Below are 25,668 nucleotides of genomic sequence, written 5' to 3'. Positions count from 1 at the left end.
TCATCGTTTGTGATTCCGCAATATCTTGTTTCGCTAGTCGATTAAGATTTTTGTGAGGTGATTGATATTTCTAGGCTGTTCTTCGGGAATATATGTATGATATATCAATTGGTTCTTATTCACCTTGAGTTATCAAAAGAGGGAACAAAACTTGTAGGTATTTCTATGGGAGATAGATTTATCTATTCTTGTAGACTTTTTTTTGTGATACAGATTTGTTTATTAAAGTCTTCGACTTTGGGTCGTAGCAACTCTTAGTTGTGGGTGAGATTATCTAAGGGAATCAAGTGCGTAGTATCCTATTGGGATCAGAGACGCAAGGAGCGCAACTGTACCTTGGATCAGTGTGAGATTGATTGGGGTTCAACTACAGTCCAGTCCGAAGTTAGTTTGTAGTAGGCCAATGTCCGTAACGGCTTAATACAATGTGTGTTAAATCTGGACTAGGTCCAGGGGTTTTTCTGCATTTGGGGTTTCCTCGTTAACAAAACTTATGGTGTCTGTGTTATTTCTTTTCAGCAGTATATTTTGTTATATAATTGAAATATCACTGGTTGTGCGTTGAATCGATCAATTGGTAAATCCAACATTTGGTTGTTGATTGAAATTGATTGATACTTGAACATTGTTCTTTGGTACCGTTCAAGTTAATTTCTATTGTATTCAATTAGACTCGCAAATTTCTATTTGCTTGAGTAAGTATTGAATTGAGAAATTGAGATATAACTCCTTGATATACCTTTTAATAAGATTGAGTCAGATTGTCTGGTTGATTCTCTTAAATGTATATTGGAGTTAGTCCATATATATTGCTAAGCGAATTATTGGGTGAGGTTATTAGACTCCCACTTTTTCAATTGGTATCAGAGCATGCAAACACGTTTAAACACCTTATAAGTCCGTGTTTGAAGCAATCTGACTCTGTGGACGGAAGATTATCTATTACTGTTGCGCACACCAAAATGTCTTCCAAAGCTTTCAACTACGCCAAATGTCTTTGGATTGCCTCAAAGAATAACTCCTTAGCTGATTCTTCCGAATTCCGAGGTAGAAAGGATGTTTTGTCAAACTTTGATAGCATTTGCTCAAATGAGACATCTGACACTCTGTCAAAAGCTGAAATGGATCTCACCAGAATCTTAAAAAAAATCTACTGAGTCTATCGATTTTCATAATCATGCTCAACTCATTGATGAATTTTAAAAGTCTCTTGATCGAGAATGGGAACTCTATAGTATCATTGAATCCTTCCCCAATAATATCGAAAAACTTATTCAAGAAACTACCCTTCAGCGTGAAAAGAGTAGTGTTCTTGAGAATATTGTTAAAGAAGACTCAATTAGAGAAGAACGTTTGATCGAGACTTCATCTGATCTTAACATACTTCGTGTTGAAAAGAGAAACTAGGTACATCCATTATTCCATCCCAAGAACAGTGCAAATCCTTGAAAAATGGAAAACTATGTTTTAATGAGAAATTCTTTTGTACTGATGATCAATTTTCAGACAGAATTACAGTACATGAAGAGATGTTCTCCAAAGGAAGTTTCTGCTAAGAAGTGTTTACATGACTTGGAATCTTCTAATAGGGTTATGAATTTAAAACAGGTTCCTGTTAATGTTTCTTGTAGCGCCCCCTAAGCTAGCAGCTGACTAAACCAAGAGATTAACTAAATAAAGAGGCACTACGAAACTAAATCAGTTACTTAAACAATCAATTAAGACTGCTACAAAAACTTAACCCAAGAACTATCTCCGCTCTGAAATATATATATACAAGAATTCCTCTCAAATGATACATATACAATAGTTATTTGGTTTGCAAATAGAATACACAACATAATGAACATAGCAGAAGTTAACTAATTAACAGAGTCAATTCCTTGGAGCTTTCGCTGCACAACTCTGATCTGTCTCTGAAACTGAAAGTGAAAAAAGGTGAGCACATCATCCCTAGAAGGGGTGCCCAGCAGGAATAACATCAAACTTTAAAGAAATCATGAGCAAGATTTGAAAAACAATACATGTTTTCACAAACATCAAAGTGACTAAGTCACTGGAAATGCACAAACAATTTATATGGATAAACTCCTTCTTCAAACAATATATAATAGTGATGTCGGGTTTTTCCACACCTACATAGCTATATTGATGCCGGGTTGTTCCACACCTAATAAGCATAAAAGATGAATTCATGTAGATATAAATGAAGGAGCGTATCCTATATACAACACGTGGAAATTCTCATTTCCCATAACAATTCATATTGACAACAAAACATTACAGATTTGTTTATTAAAGTCTTCGACTTTGGGTCGTAGCAACTCTTAGTTGTGGGTGAGATTATCTAAGGGAATCAAGTGCGTAGTATCCTATTGGGATCAGAGACGCAAGGAGCGCAACTGTACCTTGGATCAGTGTGAGATTGATTGGGGTTCAACTACAGTCCAGTCCGAAGTTAGTTTGTAGTAGGCCAATGTCCGTAACGGCTTAATACAATGTGTGTTAAATCTGGACTAGGTCCAGGGGTTTTTCTGCATTTGGGGTTTCCTCGTTAACAAAACTTATGGTGTCTGTGTTATTTCTTTTCAGCAGTATATTTTGTTATATAATTGAAATATCACTGGTTGTGCGTTGAATCGATCAATTGGTAAATCCAACATTTGGTTGTTGATTGAAATTGATTGATACTTGAACATTGTTCTTTGGTACCGTTCAAGTTAATTTCTATTGTATTCAATTAGACTCGCAAATTTCTATTTGCTTGAGTAAGTATTGAATTGAGAAATTGAGATATAACTCCTTGATATACCTTTTAATAAGATTGAGTCAGATTGTCTGGTTGATTCTCTTAAATGTATATTGGAGTTAGTCCATATATATTGCTAAGCGAATTATTGGGTGAGGTTATTAGACTCCCACTTTTTCAATTGGTATCAGAGCATGCAAACACGTTTAAACACCTTATAAGTCCGTGTTTGAAGCAATCTGACTCTGTGGACGGAAGATTATCTATTACTGTTGCGCACACCAAAATGTCTTCCAAAGCTTTCAACTACGCCAAATGTCTTTGGATTGCCTCAAAGAATAACTCCTTAGCTGATTCTTCCGAATTCCGAGGTAGAAAGGATGTTTTGTCAAACTTTGATAGCATTTGCTCAAATGAGACATCTGACACTCTGTCAAAAGCTGAAATGGATCTCACCAGAATCTTAAAAAAAATCTACTGAGTCTATCGATTTTCATAATCATGCTCAACTCATTGATGAATTTTAAAAGTCTCTTGATCGAGAATGGGAACTCTATAGTATCATTGAATCCTTCCCCAATAATATCGAAAAACTTATTCAAGAAACTACCCTTCAGCGTGAAAAGAGTAGTGTTCTTGAGAATATTGTTAAAGAAGACTCAATTAGAGAAGAACGTTTGATCGAGACTTCATCTGATCTTAACATACTTCGTGTTGAAAAGAGAAACTAGGTACATCCATTATTCCATCCCAAGAACAGTGCAAATCCTTGAAAAATGGAAAACTATGTTTTAATGAGAAATTCTTTTGTACTGATGATCAATTTTCAGACAGAATTACAGTACATGAAGAGATGTTCTCCAAAGGAAGTTTCTGCTAAGAAGTGTTTACATGACTTGGAATCTTCTAATAGGGTTATGAATTTAAAACAGGTTCCTGTTAATGTTTCTTGTAGCGCCCCCTAAGCTAGCAGCTGACTAAACCAAGAGATTAACTAAATAAAGAGGCACTACGAAACTAAATCAGTTACTTAAACAATCAATTAAGACTGCTACAAAAACTTAACCCAAGAACTATCTCCGCTCTGAAATATATATATACAAGAATTCCTCTCAAATGATACATATACAATAGTTATTTGGTTTGCAAATAGAATACACAACATAATGAACATAGCAGAAGTTAACTAATTAACAGAGTCAATTCCTTGGAGCTTTCGCTGCACAACTCTGATCTGTCTCTGAAACTGAAAGTGAAAAAAGGTGAGCACATCATCCCTAGAAGGGGTGCCCAGCAGGAATAACATCAAACTTTAAAGAAATCATGAGCAAGATTTGAAAAACAATACATGTTTTCACAAACATCAAAGTGACTAAGTCACTGGAAATGCACAAACAATTTATATGGATAAACTCCTTCTTCAAACAATATATAATAGTGATGTCGGGTTTTTCCACACCTACATAGCTATATTGATGCCGGGTTGTTCCACACCTAATAAGCATAAAAGATGAATTCATGTAGATATAAATGAAGGAGCGTATCCTATATACAACACGTGGAAATTCTCATTTCCCATAACAATTCATATTGACAACAAAACATTACAGATATTACAGATCCTTTCCCATTCATGGAAAGATTCAAAGAATCAACAGAACAATCATAATACAAACTAAACAATGTATGAAAATTCACAAATAGACAATGCATGAGTTTGTTAAACATAAACTTTTGTAAAACAAACAACAATGGTTTTAAAAGAGTTAAAAGTATTCCTACCGCTTTTGATGACAAGCCACACCTACCTCGAGATCCACGATCCACTGGTTCATCCTTTGAATCGATCGTTGTTAATAACTAACTGTTAATCACACAAGAACTCTAAGATTCTATCCATAATAGATCACGCACGAATCATACAGTTTTATCTAATGGTTCTAGGCCCATTTAAGGTTCTACACATCTTCATTATCCATCTCTTGCATATCTGAGGTTTACTAATTCAATTAGGTAGAATCTATAGTCCTTATCTAAGTCTTATGAATATCTACTACTTTGTAGAAGAAGCCAAGGGATAATTCAGACCATAAGCGGTCCAGTTCATCAATATAGGATAACTAGTCTTAAGCCCAAGTCCACTAGACCAACCCATTAATCTAAGGTCCAGTTCATCTGAGTCAACTAACAGTCACTAACTGTCGAACTAACAGTCAAAGGTCAACTAACAGTCAACGTCTAAGTCCAGCTCAACGAGTTAACTCAGTCAGCTGAGTCAAACTGGAATCGATGAGTCAACAGATCAGACTCCGTCAGATTAACTGAGTCAGCTAAACAAAACTGAATCAGACTGAATAAGTTCAGTCAGACAGGCCAAGGGTTCTTCTCACACAGCTGAAACTCTAACTTAACAATTCTAATTCAAGTTCAACTTGAATCTAATAATGCATTAATTCAATCATTCAAATAAACTTCAAATCTCAATTATAATTACAAACTAAGCCTACCTGCAATTGTAGTAGTTCCAAGCTTTCCCAGCAATCACTAATTACAACTCTAATTCACCATTCTGACCATAACAATACTACTTGCTTCAACTGCAACCCAGCTGGAATTCAATTTCATTAGTCTTACACACCCATTCATCTATCACCTACACATTCAAACTACAACTGATGCAACCTTTCTCCACCAACTTCATTAGATACAACAGTAACTCAAACCCAGAGCCTTCATTTTCATTCACAATCTGGTAAACCATATACCACCACTGGTTCAACCCTTCCTGCAACTTAATATCTTTCTAATAGATCAATACATCACTAAGACCCACAATATAACATAAACTTCTCCACCAGATTAATACCACCACCATTTCAGTTTATCACTACCCACTGTGGTTCAATTCCAAGCTACGGCCACCAAATTGACTCACTTCCAATCAACTTCAACACCATCCTTACAAACTGTAATCTTCATTCCTATAACCCAACTTTCAACACAACCACCTCAACTCATTTTAATTGAGTTTTACAAAGATGAACTCAACCTGAACCCAACACAACCTTAACTTCAACAACAAGTCCATTTTGTTCCCATAACAATCACATACAACCACCAACAATAACCAATTCTTTTTCATAAATCTTAAATTAACAGAACTCTTAGTATAATTCTTAATTTCATATTAAACCAAAACTGAACTCTATATAATCAAAATAACTTCAATTTAACAAACCCAAATCAGATCTATCAACTCTTAACCAAATTCATATAAATTAGGTCTAAATCAATTAAATCCTAAATTACCTGATTGGGGAAGAACACCATTCTCAGCTTCAAATTCAACCTTAACTCTTGATTTGTGACAAACCCATCTTCAATTAATCCTCTTAAACTTCAATTTCATCTTCCTTAGCTTTTCTCACTAACCCTAATTCAATCTCTGAGAAACCCTAACTCCGATTCTTCTTGAGAACAGCATCCGAAAATCAATTAAACACCAACCCAATCGTTCTTCATCTTCTAACAACTCAATACACAAATAAATTCCACGAAACTCAATCAAACTTCATCTTTCAGAAACCCTAACTCTAATTTACTTTCTCCTTCGAGTATGGATCGACAACAGGCAACCACACCATCACTATCCGTAAATCCATGATCTACTACACCTCATACCGACCACAGAACTCCTGATTGAACTCTCAATCACTCGTAGAAGAAGAAGAACAGGGGAAGAGAAAAACAGAACAGCAGAAGAAGAAGAAGAAGAAAGAGAAGAAAGAAAAATAAGAAAGAAGAAGAAGAATACACGAGTTTATCTTCTCGGTCTGGGATAAGACCAACGACAACTGATAAATTCACCCTCCAAATTGATATGGGTAGTCAGGGACAGTTCAAAGCAAAAAGACTATTTTTCCCTTCATATCTATCCAATGATATCTCCTTCACCAAGTATCCAATTAACACGTTCGAGTAGTCCATTTCGCATAACTTTTCGAGATCTAGACGATGGTACTAGTTTCGTAACTAGATAGTTGTTAGATTAATTCCTATTAATTAACCTTAGTGTTAAACTAATCAAGTTATTATCGTCTAATACGTCTCTTGACTAGTCTAATAGCGTTGACGAGCTTGAGGGTCCTTACATTTTCCCCACCTTATTCATTTTCGTCCTCGAAAATCAAACTATCCTTCTGGTCTTCTAAAACTCCCCACCTTATAAATTAATCGCATCTCTTGTCCAAGCGCAAATAACATAAAACAAAGCACAAACCTATATGGCTTTCTGCAACTAAAATTTAAAGTTTGTAGCTCTAGGTTCAATGACGCTGATTTAAGTTCTATCAAATAGGAAAGTCTAAGTTTCTTACACTAATTTCTATGTTATAAGATATTTGTCTCTAACTTCAAGGAAGAATATTGCGAATCGTTCTAAGTGAACTTACATCTATTGGTTTTTTAAATTAATTCACAATATATTTCTATGATCGGTCATCTCTGAATGCAGTTTCCCTATCAAGGTTGGCCAAGCCCAACAATGCCTTCCTACGAACAGAGAAAACACAACCCTAGTGCTGGATTAACTAATTATTAATTTATTAAAATTAATTAGTCTCTAAACTTTTATCGTAATTAGTGTAAGTATTATAATTTATTTCGTAAAATATATAAATAGTTCACAACATTATAAACAATTTAGTTATCTGAATTATTACATATTATCTTCAATGTATCCGTTTGTTTATTTCATTATGGGACTGGATATAAGTAAATAACCACTAACAATTTGTCATAATCGTTTGGTATGAATATTTTATTATCATTATAACATTTATTTCTTATTTCTTAGGCCGATAAAAGTTAATCATAATTAAATTTTATATTATTGCTAAATAATCTTTAAGTTGTACTATTAATATAAATTATATTTTGTTGTTACTATCCTATAATTATTACAATAATATTTTCATTATTTAATAAATTTTCATTATTAACATCGATGGTCAACTCTTTTTCTAACTAGTCTTCAATTATTATTGAGTCCCAAAAGTATTATTAACATTTATGTGATAATAAACTATTGACCCTACATATAAGTCAAGGTGCTTAAAAAGTATATGCGACTTTCAAGATTTATCAATAATACTAATCTCATTATTTTTAGTATTGAATTGTGTACCTATTCATACTATTTAGACCAATTATTCTCAAATCCATATCAGCTAAATCTATTGGTGTACCCTACAATTTTTACTTCATTACAAACAAACAAATCAATCAATCAAGTAATTCTTTTAATTATAGATAGTTTTTAGTGATCAAGATTTATCTCACAACCCAACCCAGTTCTAAACTAATCTATTTCACTAACTAGCGCTGGCTAATTACTATCATTTCCCATATAAGATCTAATAATGAGCTCTGATAGTAACACTGTAGCGCCCCCTAAGCTAGCAGCTGACTAAACCAAGAGATTAACTAAATAAAGAGGCACTACGAAACTAAATCAGTTACTTAAACAATCAATTAAGAAATCTTCTACAAAAACTTAACCCAAGAACTATCCCCTCTCTGAAATATATATATACAAGAATTCCTCTCAAATGAGACATATACAATAGTATTTGGTTTGCAAATAAAATACACAACATAATGAACATAGCAAAAGTTAACTAATTAACGGAGTCAATTCCTCGGAGCTTTCGCTGCACAACTCTGATCTGTCTCTGAAACTGAAAGTGGAAAAGGGTGAGCACATCATCCCTAGAAGGGGTGCCCAGCAGGAATAACATCTAACTTTAAAGAAATCACGAGCAAGATTTGGAAAACAATACATGTTTTCCCAATATAAATGCACAAACAATGTATATGGACAAGCTCATTCGTCAAACAATATATAATAGTGATGTCGGGTTTTTCCACACCTACATAGCTATATTGATGCCGGGTTGTTCCACACCTAATAAGCATAAAACATGAATTCATGTAAATATAAATGAATGAGCGTATCCTATATACCACACGTGAAAATTCTCATTTCCCATAACAATTCATATTGACAACAAAACATTACAGGTCCTTTCCAATTCATGGAAAGATTCAAAGAATCAACAGAACAATCATAATACAAACTAAACAATGTATGAAAATGCACAAATAGACAATGCATGAGTTTGTTAAACATAAACTTTTGTAAAAGAAACAACAATGGTTTCAAAAGAGTTAAAAGTATTCCTACCTCTTTTGATGACAAGCCACGCCTACCTCGAGATTCACGATCCACTGGTTCATCCTTTGAATTGATCGTTGTTAATAACTAACTGTTAATCACACAAGAACTCTAAGATTCTAGCCATAACAGATCACACAAGAATCATATAGTTTTATCTAATGGTTTTAGGCCCATTTAAGGTTCTACACATCTTCATTATCCATCTCTTGCATATCTGAGGTTTACTAATTCAATTAGGTAGATTCTATAGTCCATATCTAAGTCTTATGAATATCTACTACTTTGTAGAAGAAGCCAAGGGCTAATTCAGACCATAAGCGGTCCAGTTCATCAATATAGGATAACTAGTCTTAATCCCAAGTCCACTAGACCAGCCCATTAATCTAATGTCCAGCTCATCTGAGTCAACTAACAGTCACTAACTGTCGAACTAACAATCAAAGGTCAACTAACAGTCAACGTCTAAGTCCAAGTCAAGTCAAATGGTCCAAGGTCAGGTCTACGAGTTAACTCGGCCAGCTGAGTCAAAACGAAATCGATGAGTCAACAGATCAGACTCCGTCAGATTAACTGAGTCAGCTAAACAAAACTGAATCAGACTGAATAAGTTCAGTCAGACAGGCCAAGGGTTCTTCTCACACAGCTGAAACTCTAACTTAACAATTCTAATTCAAGTTCAACTTGAATCTAATAATGCATTAATTCAATCATTCAAATAAACTTCAAATCTCAATTACAATTACAAACTAAGCCTACCTGCAATTGTAGTAGTTCCAAGCTTTCCCAGCAATCACTAATTACAACTCTAATTCACCATTCTGACCATAACAATACTACTTGCTTCAACTGCAACCCAGCTGGAATTCAATTTCATTAGTCTTACACACCCATTCATCTATCACCTACACATTCAAACTACAACTGATGCAACCTTTCTCCACCAGCTTCATTAGATACAACAGTAACTCAAACCCAGAGCCTTCATTTTCATTCACAATCTGGTCAACTATATACCACCACTGGTTCAACCCTTCCTGCAACTTAATATCTTTCTAATATCTCAATACATCACTAAGACCCAGAGTACAACATAAACTTCTCCACCAGGTTAATACCACCACCATTTCAGTTTATCACTACCCACTGTGGTTCAATTCCAAGCTACGGTCACCAAACTGACTCACTGCCAATCAACTTCAACACCATCCTTACAAACTACAATCTTCATTCCTATAACCCAACTTTCAACACAACCACCCCAACTCATTTTAATTGATTTGTACAAAGGTGAACTCAACCTGAACCCAACACAACCTTAATTTCAACAACAAGTCCATTTTGTTCCCATAAAAATCACATAAAACCACCAACATTAACCCATTCTTTCTTATAAATCTCAAATTAGCAAAACTCCAAGTATAATTCTTAAATTCATATTAAACCAAAACTGAACTCCGTATAATCAAAATAACTTCAATTTAACAAACCCAAATCAGATCCATCAACTCTTAACCAAATTCATATAAATCAGGTCTAAATCAATTAAATCCTAAATTACCTGATTGGGGAAGAACACCATTTTCAGCTTCAAATTCAACCTTAACTCTTGATTTGTGACAAACCTATCTTCAATTAATCCTCTTAAACTTCAATTTCATCTTCCTTGGCTTTTCTCACTACCCCTAATTCAATCTCCGAGAAACCCTACCTCCGATTCTTCTTGAGAACAACATACGAAAATCAATTAAACACCAACCCAATCGTTCTTCATCTTCTAACAACCCAATACACAAATCAATTCCACGAAACTCAATCAAACTTCATCCTTCAGAAACCCTAACTCTAATTTACTTTCTCCTTCGAGTCTGAATCGACAACAGACAACCACACAGTCACTATCCGTAACTCCATGATCTACTACACCTCATACCGACCACAAAACTCCCAATTGAACTCTCAATCACTCGTAGAAGAAGAAGAACAGGGGAAGAGAAGAAACAGAAGAAGAAGAATAAAGAAAAGAAAGAAAGAAAGAAGAAGAAGAATACACGAGTTTATCTTCTCGGTATGGGATAAGACCAACGACAACTGATAAATTCACCCTCTAAATTGATATGGGTAGTCAGGGTCAGTTCAAATCAAAAAGACTATTTTGCCCTTCGAATCTATCCAATGATATCTCCTTCGTCAAGTATCCGATTAACACGTTCGAGTAGTCCGTTTCGCATAACTTTTCGAGATCTAGCAGATGATACTAGTTTTGTAACTAGATCGTTGTTAGATAATTCCTATTAATTAACCTTCGTGTTAAACTAATCGAGTTATTATCGGCTAATACGTATGTTGGCTAGTCTAATAGCGTTGACGAGCTTAAGGGTCCTTACATTTATCCTCTACGAAAATGTTCCTTCTGTGGGAAAAAGAATCACTATGTTCATCATTGTTTTGCTAGAAAAAAACAGATTTCTGTTCTTCAAAATATACTTCTTTTCACTGTCAACAGAGTAAACTCTCTAATTACCACTACAATGGATTTCTTCCCTGTAGAAAAACAGGATTCTCATAAAATAAATTTCAATGGTGACTCATCTCGAAATCCCCACAGGAATCATGTTCTTTCGAATGGTGCAAATCCTTACACCATTAAAATATACATTCCCAGTATTTATGAGAATAAGTCCGATAAATCCAAGTCTAGATGGTGGAAAATTGTCTCTTCCAATTGTCCGGAACCAATCTCTAGAGGTCCTAGACTTAACCCACAGAAAAATATTTCTGATGGATCACTTGACAAGCTTATGTTGAATCCTTATGGAATAAAAAATAACCGAAAGAAGGTAAGGAATACCAGGTTCAAACCTTCATATGGAATAAACAACTCATCTCTCAATACTCATAGTGGATACTGGGATTACATCTTACTTGACTGCCTAATCTTAGGAATTTTTCATTCTTGTATCTAACTTGAGGGATGCAAGAATGACTTTTGAGAGATACTCAAGTCTACAGTAGTTTTCCGTTTGTATTATGTTTGACTATTCTGTTTTTCTCTTGATGTGAAAGTAGAGTCACTTGAATCCTTGGTGCTATATACCTCACTATCATGCTCTGAGTAAATTTTTTAATTATTGAGTCATGATGATGAGGGATATATGAAAACAGAGGTATTTCATTCTTTTCGAGTCTCTTCTGTTCTGTTATTTTCAACCAGTCCATGAACATCCGCGTCTCTCTTGAGAGTTTAGGGTTTCCACAATAAGGGTGTATCTCTCTTGCTTGAAAACATATATATCTTATATTGTTTTTCCTTCCTAATAAAAAAAAGGTATGGAAAACTCCTCAAGACCTCAATAAGTTGTGATCTTGAGATGGAAGAAGACACTAAAGGTTGCGACTCTGTTCAAGAACTTATCTTGAAAAGGATGATTGAAAGGAAAGAGTAAAACTCCTGGGTTGGAGAATCTTTCAAGGATTTAATTCTATTTCAGAATGACTCTAAGGTCGAGTTTGCAAATCTTCAACTGCAAATAAATCAGCTCATTGATGGTCAGGCCAAAATCCTTGATAATCAAAACATCTTGATCAGGAATCAGAAGAAGCTCATCATGGACTGTGTCAAAACTAGGCATCTTGTGCGCATTGTCGATCGAAAAGTTAATGTTCTCACTCACGAACATGGGGTCTCTACGGTCAAAAGAATCAAGGATATTAGTGATACCTTTTATGATGGACCCTTTCAATGGTATGATGTTATCAAAAAGACTTGATTCTTATATTATGTCTAGGAAATCTTCTTATGAGAATTTTATTCTTGTGTATAGGAAGAATAACTAGAGTTTGGAATAGCCATTATTGTGATTACACATAGCTATATCCAACGATTTTCATTTTCAATGTTTTTAGATTTATTTGTTTAAATTCTAAAGTTTGCTTGGAAGATGATTTTTGCAGTATTAATCTTTATGGTTTTATATATTGGAAATTGTTATGGGATATGTGTGTTTTCGTCCGTGAAATATGATTGTCCCATACTTGGTCAAAAGTGAAGTCTGTCGTATGTCGATATGCAAGTATTGATAAAAGATTGGATGAACTTTTGACAAACAAAAGTTAAGCCTTTTATGCCATTATGCAAATATTGATGGAAGAAGGGGTGAACTTTTGTTTACAAAGATTAAGTCTATTGTATGTCATTATGCAAATAGTGATGAAACATAAAATGAATCTTTTTTTATTCCGCAGTATTGATCTTTCCTGATCCATATTTTATATATATACTGTGCAGCTCCGTAAGTTCTCTTATGTTGAGCATTTCCGATTAAATTAATCATGGGTTCTCTTGTGGTTAATTTAATTAAGTTTTTTTGATACAAATTCATATTCTTATGTGAATGTTGTTGTCCAAAGAAATCCTTATTTCTTGTGATAGTAAGGTCGCTCTTGTTGTTCTTTCGGGAATGACATTTTATGGAGGAGAGTTCTTAATTGAACTTGTTCTTAATTGCCAAATCTTTGTGGGGAGTGCGGATGTGGAATATTGTAGGGGTTATCTTGTATCTTTATAAACTCCTTGATGAATGCATTTAGTTTCGGCTATATGATTGCATCTAAAAAGTTGATATGTGCTTTCTTTTGGTCATGAAATGTCTCTATGGAAATTTCATTAGGATACCACTAGTTTTCGCACTTTTGCCAATTTTATTGACAAAAAGGGAGAGAATTAATGTGTAGTTCATACTACAAATACATATGGTTTTCGGATCATTATGTAAGGGGAGTGGTTTCCTTGTGACATGTAGTATTGACTAAGGGGGAGTGATACATATCACCATAGTATTGTTGTCGATGTTGTTGTGCAATTTAACTTTGATGTTGTGTAATGATATTATGAAACCGTGTAACAATGATTGAGAGCTTTTGTTTTCTCATTGTTATGATTACGGATCTTCAACGATGATGATGCTGCATTAAATATCTTTGGAATCTTTGGAGTACTTGGAAGTGACGAAGATTTCGAGTAATGTTGAAGAACCAAGGAGATCATGCATGTGGAAGAGAAGCTTCAAAGTTTATTTATTTATTTTATATTCCATATGTATTGATAGTTTTGTCACTACAATTGACAAAGGGGGACATTGTTAGAGCACTGCTCGGTCGAACTCGCAAACGTTGTTATCTTAAGCTTGTTTGTCAAGTTTAGTTGCCAAAACTTTAAGTCTTGATTTCTAGTCTACTTATATCTAAGTCTCGGACTAGGATAGAAAGTATAGTTGTTATCTAGACTCCACGACGTTCATCATACAAAAACGAAGAACTACTCAAGGAATTGGTAGAACTTCATCGACTAAGAGTTATGTGGAGACTTGAACTTATCTATCACTCAAGAGTCTATCTAATATATCTCCTATCTTGAGATAAAAGTCGTATTGCTATATAGACTTTGATTATACACATTTGCTATTTCGAGCCGAGTTTATCTCGCTTATCTATTTCTCGAAATATGTGTTGGTAAGCTTTTGCTTTGGCCAAGTTTATCTTTACAAGTGACGAAAGTCATGTAAATTGTTTCAATCTCTTGAAAATCGCTTTGATGAAAAATGGAGTGTGAATAACCTCTATATAACATCCTATAAGAATGTTTCAATGATTGAAATGAGAGTTTAGAATATGTAACCATCTTTGGATATAAGCATATAGTGTGTTCGCACATTAGTATATAATTCTAAAACCGGGAACCAAATGTATGCATACTTGTGTGTGTACTAAATGTTTGATGGAGACTGGGTAAATATGTGTACCCGTACGTATACTGGCAGAAGTTCACGACCGTGAATTTCTGCTGAGTTTGGAAATCAAAACCAACTCAACTCGGTTGCCTAAGTATGCGTACCCGTACGCATACTGGCGGAAAGTTCACGTCCGTGAATTTATGCTGAGTTTGAAAACCAAAACAAACTCAAATCTGGATAGTTAAGTACGCATACCCGTACGCATACTTAACTGTGTTACTTTCTAAAATTGGTTTGTTCATGAACTAAAACATTTATATAATAAAGAAAGCAATTTTCAAACCGTGTCTATAATGTTCATGAATCGATTCGAGTCAATCAAAACCGATTTTGCTTCGATTGTGTCTTGTATACTTCCATAAGATCTAAGCAATTGAACAACTCTCTAACTAGTTCGTTTGAGTCATCGAACTAGTTATGGTGAAGATGAATTTGGTTGATATGAAAGTGCTCATATGGCTAACCATTTGGTTAACTACTGTTGAACCAACTAGGTGTACACGTTTAGGTACGGTTACACAAACTTAAATGAGCATGCATTTCATTTGTGTATAACAAGCTAAGTTTCGATCTAACGGTTGAAAGATATTATCTTGAATCTAATTAGGTTTTCATCTAACGGTGAATATTGAATGATTTGTTACCAAGGTAGCATTGATTGCAAACCCTGATTTGAAGACTACATAAAGGATAACTCTAGCAACTGGGAAACCTAATCCCCGCACCTTCTGTGTGATACTATTTGTATAAACTAGAGTCGATTCTCCTTTAACCTTAGGTTTCTATCGAGACCCTATAGGTTAATGACTTGAAGACTTCATTGGGATTGTAAAGTCAGACCCAACTATTTTCTATGTAGTGGCGTGATCTGATCTTGATGTTTCTATCGTATTGAGTACAATTATAAAATTTGCTCGATCTTAATTTCTCCGATAGGCAAGATAGAAAAGTAGTCACAAACATCTTCGTCTCATCGTTTGTGATTCTGCAATATCTTGTTTCGTTAGTCGATTAATATTATTGTGAGGTGGTTGATATTTCTAGGATGTTCTTAAGGAATATCAGTCTGGTATATCAATTGGTTCCTGTTCACCTTGATTTATCAAAAGACGAAACAAAACTCGTAGGTATTTCTGTGGGAAAAAGATTTATCTATTCCTGTAGACTTTTCTGTGTGATAAAGATTTGTTTATTAAAGTATTAGACTTTGGGTCGTAGCAACTCTTTTAGTTGTGGGTGATATCAGCTAAGGGAATCAAGTACGTAGTATTCTGATGGGATCAGAGACGTAAGGAGCGCAATTGTACCTTGGATCAGTGTGAGATTGATTGGGATTCAACTATAGTCCAGATCGAAGTTAGTTTTTAGTAGGCTAGTGTCTGTAGCGGCTTAATACAATGTGTGTTCAATCTGGACTAGGTCTCAGGGTTTTTCTGCATTTGCGGTTTCCTCGTTAACAAAACTTCTGGTGTCTGTGTTATTTCTTTTTCGCATTATATTTTGTTATATAATTGAAATATCACAGGTTGTGCGTTGAATCGATCAATTGGTAAATCCAACCTTTGGTTGCTGATTGAAATTGATTGATTCTTGAATATTGGTCTTTGGTACCGTTCAAGTTAATTTCTCTTGTATTCAATTAGACTCGCAGATTTTTATTTGATTGAGTAATTATTTAATTGAGAAATTGAGATATAACTCCTTGATATACTTTTTTATTAAGATTGAGTTAGTCCATACAGATTGCTAAGCGAATTATTGGGTGAGGTTGTTAGACCCCCACTTTTTCACTATCCTAGTCCGAGACTTAGCTATAAGTAGACTAGAAATCAAGACTTATAGTTTTGGCAACTAAACTTGACAAGCAAGCTTGAGATATCAACGCTTGCGAGTTAAACCGAGAGTGCTCTAACAGATTGAACTACGTACAACATGTGATATTTCAATTATATAAAATATATAATGCGAGAAAGAAATAACACAAACACCATAAATTTTGTTAACGAGGAAACCGCAAATGCATAAAAACCCCGGGACCTAGTCCAGATTAAACACCTAACCAAGTCTCACAATGATTAAGGTACAGTCGCGTTCCTTATGTAACGAGCCTCAAGCTCGTTAACGCTATTAGTCTAGTCAAGAGACGATTAAGCCGATAATGACTCGATTAGATAATATAGATTTAAATTAATAGAAATTAATCTAACAAACGATCTAGTTACGAAATTAGTATCACTATATAGGTCTCGAAAAGTTATGCGAGATAGACTACTCGAACGTGTCAATCGGATATCAGAAGAAGAAGTAATCATCAGAATTCTATGAAGGGAAAATTAATTATTTTACATCTAAACCGACCGGGGCTGCCCTTATCCTTTATCTGGGCGCCTTAATAATTTTAATCTGCCTTATCATCACCAAACGTGTCGAGGAGAAAATCAATTCTCTTTTCCTTTTCTCTTTCTTTCTTCTTACTTCTTCTCATATGTTCTTTCTTCTCCTCCTCTCTGTCGAATTCTTTTCAAGGAATTGAGGTGAGTTCGTATGAAAGATTCACAAGAGCTTAGTATCATGTTGAACTGAAGAAAAAGGTGATGTTGCTGCTGTGATTGAGTTCTGGAATAGCAGAGTTTTGGTAAGCTGATTTAGGGTTTCGTTTTTGATTGTTTATTCTTTCTGAAATCGTTTCATTTGATCGATTATAGAGTGGGTTTGATGTTAATTGAAGTATAGAGTTGTTCTATAGAGTTTAATTTTGATTTCAAGAAATTAGGATTTTTGTTCTTCCCCGATTTTGGAATTAGGGTTCCTGAGTTAAAAACTTTAGATGATTATAAAGATGTAGTTGTTGCTGGTGGAGATGGAGATTGAATTATTGCAAGTGATTGGAGTTTGAGTTTGCTGTGATTGACATGGGGAAGATGTTTTTAGATGAATGAGTTAGAGAATTATATGAACTGATGTTAATGAACCATAGAAAGTAAAAAGAATGAACGGGTTTAAGTTGGACTGTTGGTGAAGGCAATAAAGAGCTGAAGATGATATGTTGTGTAGTGAAGCTGTAAAGATACTTAAGATGAATTGTTGGGAATGAAAATGGTGGTGAAACTGAGATAAGTCAAGATTACGTGAATCTGCAATTGAGTGATTTTGTTCTCAACTAATAATGGGAATAATCTGTAGATGAGTGAGGTACAGGTGGAAGTGATGATTATAGTGGTACCGAAATGGTTGTGTTAGGTAGGTATGAAATACAATGATATTAATGTTGGTGGAGTTACGTTTCAAGCGGTGTTTTAGATGAATGTGTTGCTGTTAGAGCATTTCTCGGTCGAACTCGCATGCGTTGCTATCTCAAGCATGTTTGTCAATGTTAGTGATCAAAACTATAAGTCTTGATTTCTAGTCTACTATAGCTAAGTCTCGTACCAGGATAGAAAGTGTAGTTGAGCTCAAGAACTCCATGGCGAATCATCATACAAGACGAAGAACTACTCAAGGAACTGGTGGAACTTCATCGACAAAAAGGTATGTGGATACTTGAACTTATCTATCACTCAAAAGTCTATCTACTCTATCTCCTATCTTGAGACAAAAGTCGTTTTGCTATATAGACTTTGAAGATACACATTTGCTATTTCGAGCCGAGCTTACCTCGTCTATCAATTTCTCGAAATATGTGTTGGTAGCTTTCACTTTGATCAAGTTTATATTTACCTTGTGACGAAAGTCATGTTATGTTTCAATCACTTTGAAAATTGCTCTGACGAAAAATAGTTTGTGAATAACAACTATATAACGTCCTCTGAGAATGGGAGTTTAGATTATATAACCATTGATGGATATAAGCATTATTTTGGAAAAACATGTATGCATAAGTCCTTATTCCTTGAGCCGAAGTTTGCGAACTTTGTTGATGAAGAGAACCGGAATAGTGGCGTAATCTAAGTCCGCGAACTGGCGGAAGTTCTCGACCCGAGAAAATCTGTTGGAGTTTGTGAACTCCTTCCAGGAACTTAAGTCCGCGAACCCAGTCCGCGAACTTGAGTTGGTTATATGTAAAAACGATTGTTTGTGAACTTATTCATATTGACTAAGGAATGGTAATTGCAAACCGTGGCTATATATTTCATGAACCGGTTCGAGTGAATCAAATCGTTTTTGCTTCAATTGTGTTTTGTGTAGTACATAAGATTTCCTTGCAATTGAACAACTCTCTAACTAGTTCATTTGAGTCATTTGGACTAGTTATGGTGAAGATGAATATGGTTGATATGAAAGTGATCATATGGCTAACCATTTGGTTAACTATTGTTGAACCAACAAATATTCATGTTTGGGTACGGTTACATAAACCCAAAATAGTACATTTCATTTGTGTGTAACAAGCTAAGTTTTCGATCTAACGGTTGAAAGATATTAGCTTGAATCTAATTAGGTTTTTCATCTAACGGTGAATATTGAATGCTTTGTTACTAAGCTAACATTGATTGCGAACCCTGATTTGAAAGACTATGTAAGTGAGAACTCTAGCAACTGGAAAAACTAAACCCCACACCTTGTGATACTAGTTGTGTAAGCTAGAGTCGATTCTCCTTTAACCTCTGGTTTTCTTTTCTCAAAACGGGTTAACGACTTAAAGACTTCATTAGGGTTGTGAAGCCAGCCCGATAATACTTTCTCATAGTTGTGTGATCTGATCTTGCTGTTTCTATCGTACGAGTACAATCACAAAGATTGGCTTGAGATTGATATCTCCGATAGGCAAGATATAAAAGTAATCACAAACATCTTCGTCTCATCGTTTGTGATTCTGCAATATCTTCTTTCGCCGCGTCGATTAAGATTATTGTGAGGTGATTGATAATACTAGGCTGTTCTTCGGGAATATAAATCCGGGTTATCGATTGGTTCATGTTCACCTTGATTTATCAAAATACGGAACAAAAACTCTTGGGTATTTCTGTGGGAGACAGATTTATTCAATCATATAGACTATTCTGTGTGATACAGATTTGTTTATCAAGTCTTCGACTTTGGGTCGTAGCAACTCTTAGTTGTGGGTGAGATCATCTAAGGGAATCAAGTGCGTAGTATCCTGCTGGGATCATAGACCTTGGATCAGTGTGAGATTGATTGGGGTTCAACTACAGTCCAGACAGAAGTTAGTCTGTTGTAGGATAATGTCTGTAGCGGCTTAATACAGTGTGTGTTCAATCTGGACTAGGTCCCGGGGTTTTTCTGCATTTGCGGTTTCCTCGTTAACAAAATCATGGCGTCTGTGTTATTTCTATTCCGTATTATATTTTGTTATATAATTGAAATATCACAGGTTGTGCGTTGTTCAATCAATTAGAATATCCGACCTTTTGGTTGTTGATTTAAATTGATTGACACTTGGATATTGGTCTTTGGTACCATCCAAGTTATCTTTCTAGTATTTGATAAGGACTCGCAGATTTCTATTTGCTTGAGTATAAATCAAATCAAGAGATTGAGATATTAACTCCTTTGATATACTTTTATCTAGATTGAGTCTGACTGTGTAGTTGATTCTCTAGAAAGTATAATGGAGTTTGTCCATACAAATTGTTGATCGAAATATTGGGTGTGGTTGTTATACCCCCGCTTTTTCAATTGGTATCAGAGCAGGCAAACACGTTCAAGATCTTACAAGTCTGTGTTTGTAGCGATCTGACTCTATGGACGATAAAGTCTCAAGTAACGCTTCACCAGGTTTAAACACCAATTGTAGAAGAAGTTCTAATAAACTGGGTATTCTCCAAAAAAGGTTGGATGAAAAAATCCGGATCAATTCTGATCTTGTTGCAGAAATTGCAAAACTTAAGGATTTGATATCTTTTAAAATTCATTTGATGGATCTGAGTAACTCCAGTTGTTCTTCTCTGAAGAACAATCGTAAGTAAGATTATAAACAACGATCAGATGCTGTGAAACTGATATGACTCAGAACTTCTCCAAAAACAAGATGTTGGCCCATGTTTGTTTTGTGATTCCTCCAATCACTTCCAACATGTTTGTATGTCTTTTCAAAAGAGTCTTAAAGTTGCAAGTAATCTTCATAAGAAAACTAAACAACTTATTGCTTCTCTAAAAGGACGTACAAAACTATTGGGAAACCCTAAACAGAAAAGTACTGATAGTATGAGAGCTTTTGCTTTAAAATCAACATCACCCTTTCAATGGTTTCTTGACAGTGGATGTAGTAGACATATGACAGGTGATCTCACATGGTTCATTTCTTCTGAAGACTATGAAGGTGGACCAGTAACACTTGGAGATGGGAGATGCTGCTACATAAGCAAGAAGGGAACGATCAAACTACCCGGCATACCTGGAATCCATGATATAGTATACGTAAAAGGTATGACTGCAAATCTTTTTTCTATTAGTTAAATTTGTAACAAAGGCCATCGAGTTGTCTTCATTGCAAATGGATGTGACATTGTAGACAAAACTGGGAAAGTAATCTTCCAAGGAACTCGTGGTAAAAAAACTGTTATCTTCTCGATACTCAGTTCAGCAATTTTTGCAATTTGACTAAGGTGGAATCTACACATCTTTTGCATGAGCGTTTTGGTCACATCAATTATCGCCTTCTAACTAAGATCATTAACAAAGAACTTGTTAGAGGCGTTCCCAAAATCAATGCAAAGATTGATGGTGTATGTGGTGCCTGTCAAAAGGGTAAGCAAATGAAAGTTCACCATAAGTCATCTCGAGATATTCTCACTAAAGCACCACTTGATTTAATTCATATGGATCTCTTCGGACCAATTCAACAACCTACGGTTGCTGGTAAGAAGTATGCTTTAGTTATGGTATATGACTACACCAGGTTCACTTGGGTTGCATTTCTATCTCATAAGAATGAAACCCTTGATGAATTCAAGATTATTGTTAAAAGGATCCAGAACGAACAAGGTCGCAAACTAAAGAAAATTAGAAGAGACCGTGGAGATGAATTCAAGGACACCAAGGTGTTTGAATTTTATGACGAAACGGGGATTATTCAATAATACTCACCACCCATTACTCCTCAAGCTAATGGAGTTGCAGAAAGAAAAAATAGAAACATTTAGGAAATGGCAAGGGTAATGCTCCATACCAAAAACCTATTATTAAGGTTTTGGGGAGAAGCTGTTTTTACAGCATGCTATTTGATCAACCGTGTTTACTTGCGGTCTAAAACCCTGAACACTCCTTATGAGTTGTGGTACGGAAGAAAACCCAACTTACACTATCTCAGAGTGTTCGGTAGTAAGTGCTACATCCTAAAAGATCAAGAACAAAGAGGGAAATTTGATACCAAAAGTGATGAAGGTATCTTTCTTGGCTATGCTTCTGATAGCCGTGGTTTTAGAGTATTTAATCTCAGAACCCAGGTCATGATGGAATCCGCTAATGTTATCATCGATGATATTAGTAATTTTCGTCATGATAATCCTCCTGCTGAATTGCCTCCAACTGAGATAATTGAGAAAGTCAAAGAAATCCCAGATTCAGTTAAGTCATCCCAACTATCACTGACCCTGATATTTCTAGTGATGAGGAGAAGAGCACTGATCAGGATACTCCTGAAGAACAAGAGCGTGTCCCTCATCGACACCTCTGGGTTCAAAGGAATCATGATCCCAACAGTATTATTGAAGGAATAGATTCTACAGCTAAGACAAGAGGACAACTTCAAAATATTTGCAATTTTGGTTGTTATCTTTCACAAGTAGAAATATTGATGAAGCTCTGAGTGATCACTTTTGGGTGAATGCAATGCATGAAGAGTTAAATCAATTCCAAAGACAAGACGTATGGGAACTTGTACCTTGTCCTTCTAATATCAATATTGTTGGTACAAAATGGATATTCAAGAACAAGTCTGATGAATTTGGCACAATTTTCAGAAACAAAGCCAGACTTGTCGCTCAAGGATATTCACAGATTGAATGTATTGACTTTGACGAAACCTTTGCTCATGTGGCCCGCCTTGAGTCCATTCGACTTTTATTAACTCATGCTTGTTTTCTTAAGGTTACGCTGTTTCAAATGGATATAAAATCCGCATTCCTCAATGGAATTTTAAAGGAGGAAGTCTATATCGCTCAACCTAAGGGATTTGAAAACCCTGATTTCCTAGATCATGTCCTTAAGCTCAAAAAGGTATTATATGGGTTAAAACAAGCACCTAGAGCCTGGTTTGAAAAACTTACCACTTCTCTTATTAGAAAAGGTTTTTCAAGAGGCGGAGCTGATAAAACTTTATTTACCAAATGGAGTGGAAAAGATATTGTCATTGCTCAAGTCTATGTAGATGATATCATCTATGGTTCAACTTCTGAAAAATTCTCAAAGGACTTTCAAGTCTCTCTTTCAAAAGAATTTGAAATGAGCAATGTTGGTGAACTAAAATTCTTCTTAGGATTACAAATTCAACAACATAAGGATGGAATTACTTATCTCAGGAAAAGTATGCAAGGGATCTTGTGTCAAAATTCGGTCTGGATAAGTCAGCTCCAAAACTGACGCCTACGCCCCTACTGGTAAACTACATAGAGATGAGAAAGGAGTAAAAGTGGATCAAAAATTGTATCGACCCATTATTGGTAGCCTTTTATATCTTACAGCTACTAGACCTGATATTTCTTTTAGTGTTGGTTGTTGTGCTAGATTTCAAGCTAATCCAAAGGAATCTCATCTTGCAGCTGCAAAAAGGATCATATGATATGTCAATCATACTGTCGGGTATGGTCTATCTTACACTTTTGATACTAACACTAACCTTTCGGCTTATTCAGATGCTGATTGGGCAGGATGTGTAGAAGACAGAAAAAGTACATCAGGGGGTTTCTACTATGTAGAACTGAATCTTGTGGCTTGGCATAGCAAGATGCAGAATTCATAATCCCTGTCTACATGTGAAGCATAATATATCGTTGCTGGTTCATGTTGCACTCAACTTCTATGGATGAAACAAATGTTAGCTGATTATGGAATTGATACTGGAATAATGAATATCTTTTATGAAAACTCTAGTGCGATTGGAATCACTGAGAATCCCGTTGAGCATTCCAGAACTAAGCACATTGATATAAGGTACCATTTTATTCGAGATCTCTATGAAAATAGTATCATAAGTGTGGAATTTGTGCCTTCCGAACAACAATTGGCTGATATTCTCACCAAAACCACTAGACATTGTTACATTTCAACACTGATGGCAGTCTATTGGTGTTATTTTGGTTCATTAATTGTTTCTATAACTCTTGCCCCTGTGCTTATCTCGATCTTTTGGGAAATTGAGTTTGAAACTCCAGTAAGTGTTTATCTCAATTATGTATTTGTTTCCGTAGGATTGATTTTTTCTGTTCTTTGTGTGTTGTGTCTTTAGAAATCCTTCTTTTCTTTTGAAATTAAGGTCGCTCTTGTTGTTCTTTCAGGAATGACATTAAATGGGGGAGAGTTCTTCTGAACTTGCGCTTAATTGCCATATCTTTGTGGGGAGTGCGGCTGTGGAATATTATAGGGGTTATCTTGTATCTTTAAACTCCTTGATGAATGCATTTAGCTTCGGCTTTATGATTGCATCTAAAGAACAAGTTGATATATGCTTTTTTTTAGTCATGAAATGTCTCTTTCAGAAATTTCATTAGGATCCCGTTCTTGTACCTTTGCCAATTTTACTGACAAAAAAGGGGAGAATTAATATGTAGTTTACACTACAAATACATATGGTTTTAGGATCATTATGTAAGGGGGAGTGGTTTCCATGTGAGATGGAGTATTGACTAAGGGGGAGTAATACATATCACCATAGTATTGTTGTCAAAGTTGTGATACAATTGAACTTTGATATTGTGTAATGATACTATGTCACTGTATAACAATGATCGAGAATTCTGTTTCTCATTGTTATAGCTATGGATTTTCAACAACGATGATACTAAACTTACAAACTTTGGGATCATTGGACTACTTGTAAGTGATGAAGATTTCGAGTAATGTTGAAGATTAGACATGTGAAATAGGAGCTTCAAAAATGTATTTATCTTTTTTGTATTCCATATGTATTAATAGTTTTGTCACTAAAATTGACAAAGGGGGAGATTGTTATAGTATTGCTCGGTCGAACTCGCATGCGTTGATATCTCAAGCATGTTTGTCAATGTTAGTGATCAAAACTATAAGTCTTGATTTCTAGTCTATTATATCTAAGTCTCGGACTAGGATAAAAAGGATAGGTGAGCTCGAGGACTTCATGGCGATTCATCATACAAGAAGAAGAACTACTCAAAGGAACCGGTGGAGCTTCTCGACAAAAAGGTATGTGAAGACTTGAACTTATCTATCACTCAAAAGTCTATCTACTCTATCTCCTACTCTTTCAGACAATAACTCGTAGGCTATATATATAGACTTGGATTATACACATTTGGTATTTCGAGCCGAGTATACCTCGGTTATTTATATCTCGAAATATGTGTTGGTAAGCTTTTTGCTTCGATCAAGTTTATGTTTACCTAGTGACGAAAGTCATGATATGTTTCAATCATCTTGAAAATTGCTTTGACGAGAAATGGTGTAACAACTGTATAACGTCCTCTAAGAATGTTTCAATGACTGAAATGAGAGTTTAGATTACATAACCAATGATGGACATAAACATTGTTGTGGAAACACATTTATGTATAAGTCCTATTCCTTGAACCAAAGTTTGCGAACTTTGTTGATCAAGAGAAATCGGAAGTATGGAAAGTACCAAGTCCGCGAACTGCCAAAGTTCTCAAACCCGAGAATTTCTGCTGGAGTTGATAAAATACTTGCGTGAGCCAAGTTCGCAAACCGGCGAAGTTCTCATCCCGAGAATTTCTGCTGGA

The 25,668-nt window shown here is 35.2% G+C and overlaps 1 long non-coding RNA gene across 2 annotated transcripts; it reads right to left on the bottom strand.

Moving 5' to 3' along the window:
* Window positions 1-3,822: 3,822 nt before the first annotated feature.
* LOC113306946 lies at window positions 3,823-10,845 on the bottom strand. 2 transcript variants are annotated; one of them, XR_003338927.1, is made up of 3 exons: window positions 9,744-10,845; window positions 8,994-9,075; window positions 3,823-3,995 (listed from the first exon to the last, which is right to left on the bottom strand). It is a non-coding gene; the product is annotated as an uncharacterized LOC113306946 (long non-coding RNA). The 2 variants fall into 2 exon arrangements; XR_003338926.1 differs by lacking the exon at window positions 3,823-3,995 and adding an exon at window positions 8,116-8,487.
* Between the last annotated feature and the right edge of the window lie 14,823 nt (window positions 10,846-25,668).

This window comes from Papaver somniferum, chromosome 8, assembly GCF_003573695.1.
Source record: "Papaver somniferum cultivar HN1 chromosome 8, ASM357369v1, whole genome shotgun sequence".
In the NCBI taxonomy this organism is placed as follows: domain Eukaryota; kingdom Viridiplantae; phylum Streptophyta; class Magnoliopsida; order Ranunculales; family Papaveraceae; genus Papaver; species Papaver somniferum.
This window is presented reverse-complemented; position numbering and strand designations above follow the sequence as displayed.